The sequence below is a fragment of the Helianthus annuus genome, chromosome 1 (assembly GCF_002127325.2).
Source record: "Helianthus annuus cultivar XRQ/B chromosome 1, HanXRQr2.0-SUNRISE, whole genome shotgun sequence".
Classification (NCBI taxonomy): domain Eukaryota; kingdom Viridiplantae; phylum Streptophyta; class Magnoliopsida; order Asterales; family Asteraceae; genus Helianthus; species Helianthus annuus.
In genome coordinates this window covers 81,032,585-81,041,205 of record NC_035433.2, presented here as the reverse complement: position 1 = coordinate 81,041,205, position 8,621 = coordinate 81,032,585, and positions in this window count along the sequence as shown.

Here is an 8,621-nt window from a genome sequence, read left to right as displayed (position 1 = left end):
GGTTCGAGCACTGGAAATGACTATTCGAACGAACCTCACTGCACGCATTCGTGATGCACAACAAGAAGCCCTTAAAATGGAAAACCGTAAAACTGAATACCTCTGGGGTGCATTGAAATATATGGTGCCAAATGAAGAGGGAGCCTTATACTTTACGAAGCGTATTTGGGTTCCGCTCTATGGTGGCCTACGAGAAGTCATCCTTGATGAAGCGCATAAATCAAGATACTCAATCCATCCAGGATCGGACAAGATGTATCAAGACTTAAGAGAATACTATTGGTGGCCAAGACTCAAAAGCGATGTTGCTGTTCATGTTGGAAAATGCCTAACCTGTGCTAAGGTTAAGGCTGAATATCAGAAACCGTCTGGCCTACTACAACAACCGGAGATTCCCATGTGGAAGTGGGAGCAAATCTCGATGGACTTCAAAACAATGTTACCCAGGACCCCGAGAGGGCACGATATGATATGGGTAATAGTTGATCGATTGACAAAGTCTGCGTATTTCCTACCAATCCGAGAGAAGGATAGCACCGGAAAGCTTGCTGAAATATACTTGAAGGAAATTGTGACACGTTATGGAGTGCCTATTTCAATTATTTCAGACAGAGATGGACGCTTTGTCTCAAGAATCTGGCGATCCTTTCAGGAAGCCTTTGGATCTCAACTAGATCTGAGGACGGCATTCCATCCACAAACAGACGGCCAAAGCGAACGAACCATACAAACATTAGAAGATATGCTTCGCGCATGTGTCATGGACTTAGGCGGCAGCTGGGATACTCACCTACCTTTAGTTGAGTTTTCCTACAATAACAGTTATCATACAAGCATAAAAGCCGCACCGTTCGAAGCTCTGTATGGCCGTAAGTGCCGATCGCCCTTATGTTGGGCAGACGCTGGTGACAAACGTATGGTTGGTCCTGAACTTGTGCAAGAGACAACCGACAAGATTGCGCAGATCCGAGAGCGCATTAAGGCGGCTCGAGATCGACAGAAGAGCTACGCTGATCGAAGATGTAAACCATTAGAATTCGAGGTAGGAGACAAAGTTTTGCTAAAATTCTCACCTTGGAAGGGCGTAGTCAGATTCGAAAAACGTGGAAAGCTAAATCCACGATACATCGGACCAATCAAGATCTTAGAGAGAATTGGTACCGTAGCATATAAGTTGGAATTACCGGAAGAACTAAATGGAGTACATGACACATTCCACGTATCCAACCTCAAGAAGAGTCCAACACAAGAGAACATAATCATCCATGCGTATGAAGTGCATATAGACGACACCCTCCGATTTACCGAACAACCCGTTGAGGTTACAGACTGGAAAGTCAACAAGACAAGAAGGAGCAGTGTCAAACTTGTCAAAGTACGTTAGAACTCTAAACACGGACCCGAGTACACATGGGAACGTGAAGACCAGTTCAAAGAGAAGTATCCCCACCTGTTCAAGAAGACTCCTACCAGAGCTAGTTCAGCCTGAATTTCGGGACGAAATTCTTTTAACGGGGGGAGACTGTGACAACTGGCACAAAACCGGTAACTTCCGTACACTTTAATTACTATTTAATGATTTCAATTATGTGCTTAAATGACAACATTGACTGATTTCATGCTAAACAAGTGAATTCATGCACGTTGTATACTACAAAATATTGCTTTATGCATAAACGAGAGCGTTGCATCAAAAATACTAAGTAAACTCACCGGTAAGACACACTGTGTAGACAGAACTGCAGAAAGCAGTCAGTCAATAAAATTGGAGCCTAGGTGTAGGTCCAACAACAAGAATACATTAAAAACCCAAGAGTACATACAAGGGTTTAATAGATATACTCTCCGGAAGCAAAAATAAGCACTAAAAAGCACCCGAAACGCACTTTAAGTGCAGAAGTTTGTATAATTCAGCAATAATTCAGCTTTTAGCACACCAATATTATGCAAAAAAAAAAATATGAGTCAGAATATTTCCATAAGTGTCGGGAATCATAAGTGTTACATAAGGATACATTAAAGTCACTAAAAAGTGTAATTTAGCACTTTAACGGATTAATATCCAACCGAACAACCGGACTTTACCCGGAACCTAAAAATATTGTCAATGACACTATTTTTCTTTTTCTGAGCCAGTTAGAGTCCCCGAATACCCTAACACCCGCTATATATTACTACACGCATAATAACTAATTTTAACACCTAACTTATCTAACTAAATACTTATCTAGTTAGTTGGAAACCAATTGGTTACCCCCCACCCCTTGACCGAACTCGGTTTCTTTATGAGACACACCACAAGTTTTTGGAATATTATATTAAACTATGCTCAATATCATTGCTACATATAATCCCTTGGGTAATTAAGCTAAGTGGTTTATAAATAAAACCATTGGACCACCTTTTCTTTATTCATTTCAAACTCACCAACAAGAAATTGCATTCTTTCTTTCCTTCTCTTGATATCTCGGCCGAGAGCCTTCACATCCATCCATCCATTTTCTAGTTTCAACCTTGTTATTTTATATACATTCAAGTGTGGAGGATCACACATAAGGAAGCTTGGTGCTTACGGATTGCCAAGGACCTCACCACGACGCTATTAACCACCCATTTTTCGTCTAGTTTCTTCCCTAGCCACGAGCTAATAGTAAGTGTCTCTAAACACTCTCTTGATCTTGTTTAAAGTGGTTAATAAGAGATTTAACGGGTAAAAATTATGAACACTAGAGAACAAAATTAAAAGTCTTATAAAAATGATGAACTTGTTGGATAAAAGAAATGTAATGGTGTAAAACCTGTTAAACTTGTTTTGTTATGACTATTTTGTGTTGTTTGATGCTAGTAGTAGAACGGATCGTCATCTAACCGGGCTAGGTCATGTTCATGAAACATGAACTAGTGATAGGTTAAGTGTAAAAATGGTAAGATGATGAACTCTACTACTTATAAACATGAACTTGTGTAAAAAACGGTTTTTCTTATAAAATTGAGTTCTAAACTAGTAGATCTAAAGATCTACAAGTGGACTTTTCGAAGGATCAAGTAAAATATATACAAGTCTTATTTTAAGTCGGATATTTCATAAACTAGAGGTGTTTTTGTGAACAAACGAGTGTGTGGACACTTGTGTGACAAAAGTTTTAACAAAGAAATAATTTTCGTAAATACCGACTAGAAGTTGTAAAAATACATATTCTTTAAAAATAATGTTTTCAAGAAACAAAAGTTATTTTTAAAGAGGACGAGGACTACAAAAATGATGGAAAGATTACTACACGTTTTTACACAACTTGCAAGTTCATGTGTTTGCGAGTCATACTTATTTTGACTAGTTTGATATTGGAAAATTATATATTGATGACTGAAAATTTATTGATTGAGTTGTTGAAAGAAAATGATACGCTCGTAAGCGTGGCCACCTCCAGTTACAGAAGAAAATCTGGCGAAATTTTTCCAGAAAACAACACATAGAAATATTTTTGAAACAAGTGTTATGAATGTATTTTTGGACTTGTTTTCCAAGCAAACTTCGCCATGATTTTTGTTATAAAACGACCAAGTATTCGGAGGTGTATTTTTGGTAAACAAACTTGTTAAATATATATTGCGAATATATATTTCATAGTAAAACGCTTACGTGATTTTATGATTATTTTGTGAACTATATATTATTTTTAGAGTAAAAATAATATGACTTGGAGATACTCATGAGAAGTATAAACACAAAATTACACATACAAGATACATAATTCGGGTGCAAAGTGCAAAACACGAGATACTTATATTAATTTTTGAGAAAATAATATAACTAAGATACTTAGTTAAAAATATAAAATATTTTTAACACAAGAAAATATACACAAAAGAGAGTGACTGTACTTGTGCGACGCAAGTCTAGTGCATAACGTTAAGAAAACGCGTATAGGTTACGACGTTAATTAAGCAAATCCGGTGAAGTTTACGACGCACAGGAACGCAAAGTTATGAGTTCAAGCTCCCCCTTTTCTCTTAACTGTTTTCGGTTTTATAACTTCGGGGTGAAATACATGTTACGAATATTACTGTGTTTACAAATGGTATGATAACGAAAAGCACACTTGGTGAGAACGAGTACCAAGTGTGATGAGATATAAAAATACGAGAAACGCACTTGGTGAAAACGAGTACCAAGTATGATGCGTTACGAGAAATGATACGAGAAATCGTGTCACGAATAGGGTACCATAAGCACCATTAATCGTGTACATACTAAGACCGCAGAACAAAAGGTTAGATCTAATGGGTTTCAGGGCAGCCCCACTCTTGGTGACAACTAGAACCAAGTAGTGTTTTTGTGTCTCAGTCGTGAATCGACTATAGAAAAATGCCTATGGTTTGGTGACTTCCTATGTCGTGTCACATGTCAATGGCTTTGCAACCCATTAACACTTGATACATATAGAAGTACTTGATTTACACATGAATACGTGATTTAAACAGAATACATACCATGTTTTTCATACAAAGTATACAAACGTTCATTTCAAAAACTGCATGAATTCACACCAACATTATGTTGACGTTTTTCCAAAAACTCACATGTATTTCAGGTAACTAAAGGTGGATGTGCGCGCGGTCTTACTTATGCTCGTGGATGTCGCTATGTTTTATTATCGCTAAATAAAGTTGTAACTTTTAAGACAATATGCTATCACGTGCTGTAAACACTTGACTTATGTTTTTGGTAATGTAATGTTTGAAGTTATTTTGAGCATATAGTATGTTTACCTTTCGTATGCAATGAGAACCTTTCATGATCACACCTCGTGCTTCCGCCGCATAAAGGGGTGTGACATATTTATCCCTTGTGATTTTTGGTATTATTTTGGATTGTAAATCCTTGGTATTTTGTTAAGTTATATTACTTTAAATCCTAAAATAATATAACTAATACACAATGTATACAAATATTCACACAGAATGTGTCATTAATGTAAATATATATTCTAGATACATATTTATCCATTTTTATTTATAAAAACCAACCTCCAATACTTGTATTTTTGTAACAACATCTATATCAAAGTTTATATTGAAAACCATAGTTAAAACACACTTGTAAATATTTGTTTAGAAAATATTTTTCTAAGTGTTTATATTTTTAGAAAATTTTGCCATAGTTTCCCCTAAAAATGGAGGTGTCCATGCTATCAAAGCATGTCGTTTTCTTTTCAAAATCATCACAAACAACCAACAATCAACCTACACTTACCAAGTGCCACATTAATGCTATTTACATAACAATCATGAACTTGATCTTTCATAAACACTTGTAGTAACTTGGTAGTGTGTTTAGTAGGGTTAGTTACCCTTTAAAGTGTGTTTACTTCTTTAAAAATCTCATTCATGGAAGATTTAGGTGTTTACAACTTGTAAACATGTTTTACAAAAACATTTCCTTATGACATCTTCTTGTTTCACAAGTGTTTATACACTTGTTTTAACACAAAAAATAGTGTATGTTTAAGTAAGAACCAATATCTTCTAAAAATCATATTTTGAACTTGGTTCTTTTGGAAAACCACACATGAATCTTAGATCCATAAGATTATTAACTCACTTTGATTATTATTTTTAAAGAAATCACTTTATTCTTCAAGTTCATGCTTACACATGAGGATGATCATCTTGTTTTATCATATAATCATCCTCTTACTTGCTAGATCATGTGTTTAATCACAATCTAGCAAGCTCCTTATGATGATCAACATCATAATCTCAAGAAAATAACAATCGAATATCATACATACACTAAGCAACATAGTTTCATCAAGATTTCATCTTATGTTAAGCTTATGTTCATGTTTCTTGATTAGGTTCTTTAGTGTTCTTCATGATTATCAATGTATGACATCTTTTAACCAACAAAATTAGAAGTAACAAAGGGTTATAAGGGCCTTACTACTAGCTCTATGGCTAGGGATGAACACAAGAAGTTGTAGATGACAAATGTGTTGGGTAATAGCAAATGATGAAGGTCCTTGAAGTTCCAAAGCCACCAAGCTTCTTATCTTAGCTTCTAACACCTTTGAGTATGTATGAAAATATATGAAGATGAAGTGAAGGTGGTGGTGGGTGTGGCCTTGATCTTGGCCGAAAGCTCCAAGGGAGGAAGACAGAAAGTGTTGAGTGAAATGTGAGTTATGAAATGAGGATGGTGATCTAGTGGTTTATACTTATAACTTCCAACAACTCTTAAACTAATGGGTAATGTGCTTCATATGGTTTAGACAAGATCCATTATTTAATTGCAACAAAATCACAATGGTGGGGGCCTCTTGGGACGTAGACTAAGTGGGGGGGGGTATAGGTGTAGCTTCAAACCATCTAGTTAGTTTTAAAGTTCAAATCCAAGTATAGTTGTAAGTGTTAGTTACTAGATATTTTGTATGGGGTGTTATGATGTTCGGGGATCATAACTAACTCAGAAATAATAAAACAATGCTTCTAGTATAATTTTGGTGTTTCGGGTAGTGTCCGGTTGTTCGGTTAGATACCGGTTCGTTAAAGTGCTAAACTATACCGTTTAGTGATTTTATGTACCCTTTTGTGACACTTTTAATTCCCGACACTTAGGAAAGCATTCAGGACCATTTAGTCATAGTTTTGCATGTTACTAGCTTGTTAAATTGCTGATTTTTGCTGAAATATGCTGAATTCAACACTTTAAGTGGGTTTTAGGCACTTTCCGGCACTCAAACTATCACTTAGGAATGCAGTTTTGTGATCCTCACTTTCCTACACACCATACTAGTGTAGTACCTTGTCTCTGGCCCATACTGGGTCTCAAAACACTGTTTGTCTATGTACTGAACATCGTCAGCATTTTTCTGAGTTATCCGCTAACTGTGCTAGCTGTGCTTTGTGCATCGTTTATGTCAATAAAGTTTGTATGTAAAAAAGATGATGTGACATTATGAAATGTGATGCACATGTAAGTATGATGCAGAAATCAGGAAGCAGTCATTTGTAATTCAGCACAGTCATTAAGCACTAATCATGGTTAACTAAATTGCACGGATACCTGGATTTTTTACGGTTGTCACATTCTCCCCCTGTTAAGAAAATTTCGTCCTGAAATTTTAGTTCTGCTACTAGCTGCATGGGAGTTGGGGAACAAATGTGGGTACTTCGCTTTCATGCGATCCTCACGTTCCCAAGTGAACTCTGGGCCGTGACGCGTATTCCAACGAACCTTGAAGAGTTTGACACTACTCCTACGTCTCTTGTTAACCTTCCAGTCAGTAACCTCAACAGGTTCTTCAGTAAAGTGGAGTGTGTCGTCAATGTGGATTTCATTGGAAGTAATGAAAATTGTTTCTTGAGTTGGACTCTTTTTCAGGTTAGATATATGAAATGTATCATGAACCCCATTCAGTTCTGCGGGTAGATCCAACTGGTAAGCTACCAGACCAATCCTTTCCAGGATTTTGAACGGTCCAATGTATTGTGGGTTCAACTTTCCACGTTTCCCAAAGCATGCTACACCCTTCCAGGGTGAGACCTTTAATAAAACCATATCTCCCACTAGAAACTCCAAAGGCTTCCTCCTTTGGTCCGCATAGCTCTTTTGTCGATCATAAACCAATTCGGGACCAACAAGTTGCCTATCACCCGCATCTGCCCAGCATAACGGTGATCGACACTTACGTTCATAGAGAGCTTCAAACGGTGCAGCTTGAATGCTTGCATGGTAACTGTTGTTGTATGAGAATTCTACCAAAGGTAGGTGAGTGTCCCAACTGCCACCCAAATCCATTACGCAAGCTCGCAACATATCTTCCAACGGTTGAATCGTTCGTTCGCTCTGGCCATCTGTCTGCGGATGAAATGCAGTACTCAGATTCAACTGAGAACCAAAGGCTTCTTGTAAGGATTGCCAAATCCTTGACACAAATCTTTCGTCTCTATCAGAAATAATCGAGAGAGGCACTCCATGTCGTGCAACTATCTCTCTGAGGTACAGCTCAACAAGCTTGCTAGTGTTGTCTTTTTCCTTGATTAGCAAAAAGTGTTCAGATTACGTCAGACGGTCTATGGTTACCCAAATCGTGTCATGACCTCTCGGCGTCTTTGGTAAGTTCGTTATAAAATCCATTGAAATCTGCTCCCATTTCCACATGGGTATTTCCGGTTGTTGCAGAAGACCTGAAGGCTTCTGATATTCGGCCTTTACTTTCGCACAAGTCAAACATTTACCGGCATACGTTGCAACATCGCCTTTCAATCTCGGCCACCAGTAAAAATCCTTTAAATCTTGGTACATCTTATCCGATCCTGGATAGATCGAGTACCTTGACTTGTGAGCTTCATTGAAAATAACGTCTCTAAGACCACCAAAGAGGGGTACTCAAATTCTTCCCATGAAACACAATGTTCCTTCCTCATTGGGTAATAACTGTTTCTCCATCCCGCGGAGATATTCGTTCACAAGGTTACCCTTTTTAAGAGCTTCTCTTTGCGCAGCACGAATGCGCAATGAGAGGTCCGTTTGAATAATCATTTCCAAAGCCCTAACCCTTATGGGCTTAATCTTTCTTTTCGACTCAAGGCGTCTGCTACCACATTCGCCTTCCCTG